This window comes from Etheostoma spectabile, chromosome 7 (assembly GCF_008692095.1).
Source record: "Etheostoma spectabile isolate EspeVRDwgs_2016 chromosome 7, UIUC_Espe_1.0, whole genome shotgun sequence".
Classification (NCBI taxonomy): domain Eukaryota; kingdom Metazoa; phylum Chordata; class Actinopteri; order Perciformes; family Percidae; genus Etheostoma; species Etheostoma spectabile.
The window spans coordinates 21822204-21825210 of record NC_045739.1 but is presented as its reverse complement, the minus strand read 5'-3'; the positions used below and the strand labels follow the sequence as shown (position 1 = coordinate 21825210).

At 36.0% G+C, this 3007-nt stretch overlaps 1 protein-coding gene across 1 annotated transcript in view; it reads right to left on the bottom strand.

The window, feature by feature from the left end:
- Nucleotides 1-1122: 1122 nt before the first annotated feature.
- The window catches only part of fkbp1ab (FKBP prolyl isomerase 1Ab), an 11893-nt gene continuing 10008 nt past the window's right edge, over nt 1123-3007 (bottom strand). Inside the window, exon 5 of the mRNA XM_032521062.1 lies at nt 1123-2527. The gene's annotated coding sequence lies outside the window, so the exon portion shown is untranslated. The remainder of the gene's footprint in view (nt 2528-3007) is intronic.

Sequence of the window (3007 nt, the reverse complement as noted above, 5' to 3'; positions counted from 1 at the left end):
AATGGTCAATAAATCTAATTTAATAATAATAATAAAAAATGACATTATACAACATTTTTGAGTTTATAAAAAAAAAAACAGATATTAGGAATTATTTTGACAGTGGTGAGTAGATCCCAGCTGGTTTATGTCAACATTTAGTCAGGATGCCGTTTTAAAACCATCTTAACTTTTTTTTTTCAAATACTATGACATTGAATAAAATGAATAATTTTATTTTAATAGTTTTTTCAATATTTTGTTGTTCTTTTTTGACAAGTTTTTTTCCACTGTTTTTCCACTTGTCCCAACATTTTTGTCACTTTTTTCCCACTTTTTTGATGTCTTTGTCCCTTTTTTATGCCAAGGTTTTTGTAACTTTTTTCCAATTTCTTTACGTTCATTTTTACGTTCTTTCATAAAATCCTTTTTCTTCAAATGCCATACAATTGAATAAAACACTCAAATTCAATTAAATAAATGAACAGATCATTTGTTTTACTCAAGAAGAACGCCGTACGGAACCATCCACGTTATTTCACATTTTGATCATTTGGTTGAAGGAAACCCAATTTTTGAAAATGGGTCAAATTTGACCCGAGGAAAACAGGAGGGTTAAATCTAAGGGTCTAATCTAGCAGGGACGTTTCACACCGCAACAGACTGAATCTTCTCCCGTGTGCCAAGCTTGTAGAACAGAAGTTGCGTTACACTAAGTATTTCCTGTGAATGATCGAATTTTGACTAAAAAAACTACAGAAAAATCTGAAGACTGAGGGCGATCTCCCGTAACTTTAAGTAATAAGTAGTCAAAATGACGAAGAACGCAACCTCTGCTGTAGAACTATGGTGGCTGACGAGGAAACACAAACGGCGTTACCTAGAGTCAGTGTTTGGTTTGTACTGCAGAAACATGGTGATGCAACATATGAAACTTATGAAAACAGACTTACTAATATCAAATATCATTTTTGTGAATAGATCCCCCTAAATCCTATACACTGGTACTTGAAAGCAACCCATGTATGTTGACTGATTTATTTATTTGTGTTTTGCAATATCTGTACTGTCTATTTGTTTGGTTGGTTGTGTAAAAAAAAAAACCTGTAAAATATCTTTAAAAAACACACACAACAAAAGGCCAGTGGAGAGCACTTCTTTTATTTTAAATATGTCATCATCGGTTTAGTCGGCATACAGTAACGGATCAGCAAATAACTACACAGCACAGAGGTGGACTGCTGCTGCACCAGTTGCAGCTTGGCCAATATGTAACACCGGCAGCCACTGTCAAAATCTGACAGCCAGGCTAACGGATTCCTTCATTAAACTCCATCTAAAACTATTTATTTGAGATACAAAACCACTAGGATGCCCGTGTGTCAGCTTCTTTTTCTACAACAACTTCAGTTAGACAGTGTGGTACTTAACTGACACTGGCAAAAAAACAAACTGAAAAAACATTATCTGTTATCGTAGGTTATACACAAGCTTTGCTGATTCTCAGAGATAGAAAGTTGGCATTTGAAAAATACATGCTTGAAGTTGTTAGACAAAATAATGGGGGAGGTCACAATTTGATTGATTCCTCAACCCCATTTTGTAAATTTCAAGCATTTCCTTTTTTTGTCGAAGAAAAAAATAATCCAATTGGTGTGCGTCAAGGCAAATCTCGTCTTTGTACTGTTCAACCTGTGTATGGCTTTAAATGGGGTTTAAGGACTTGGCGAGAGGAGAAGGTGATAATATTGCTAATTGGATGCAAAGCTTTAACATGTACAGTACATACAAGGGGTTTCCATCGGTCCTAGAACATGCTGATAGGCTAAGGTAGTGAGGAAGGGAGAATATTTAGGCACATGTTAGAACTATCTACAACTGTGATTGGTTCTCCTTTGGGCCAATTACCCCTCTCAAGCTCACGCTTGAGTTAACAGTTCCAGTACAGTGACGCTATATAAAAATGGGCATTTAATGTAGCAAACTTAATCCCTGTGTTGCACCATGACATTTCACCACAGGTAGCCACTAAATTCAACACTACGCTTTACTGTATCTAACAAGTAGAAACTCGTCTCATTTGTTCTGATGTTCAACTGGATATAGATACAAATGTGTGCTTTTCATTTTCTTTTAACAAGTTATTGTTTCTCTAATATAACAAGCACCAGCTCTCGAACATTATAATACTATTACGCATTGACTCATACGAGATGAATGTCACTGCTAGTGGTACATTGGTATTTTGTACTTCTCAGCGTAACCATGCACAACCCACATTTCAGAAAACAAAAAGAAAAGTAAAGCGCAATTCAAAAGAATTCAAGATTAGGAACATGGAGGTTTGTAGGGTTATAGGCCCATGGTTTTCAGGAGGAAGAATATGCTGAAAAATATAATTCACTCAGTCATAGAGACAAAACAAAAACAAAACACAAACTGTCATATTTGGATGAAAAAAAGTAGTGGAACTATAGACTCAAGCCTCTTATAGAATCAAGTGCAGACTCTCCTAGCTTCTCTCCGGGTCATCCACGTAGGAAGTCACCTGTGAAGACAACAAGAGGGAGATTCAGATAAAGCACAAATAACAGCATGCCTCAGGTGTAACGCTACACTTTTGGCGTCTCTGCGCCACTACTAATAGTCTAATGTCTTAAATGAAATGCATTTCACAGTAATGTGTGCGCTTATGATCTGAATTTATGTGCATGGCAAACAAGCTAGATATGCACATTGTATCCAAATGAGCCTTTGGACTGACCAGTACATATATTTTGTTACTACCCAGACAATAAACATCCAAACAGAAGTAGATGCAGGCCTCCTGTACATCATTGTTCAAATTTGACCTGTTTTCAAAGTTTCTATATCAAAAATATGAGATTTCTTCTCCCAAATATTACACAGATGGTTCCATTCACAAAACAGGCTGTCTATCCGTTTCTCTGATCTTAACTATCAGTCAAAATTATTCATAACAAGCTTGTACAAGCTAAAATGGCAGTTAACGGGGCAAGTTTTAGAG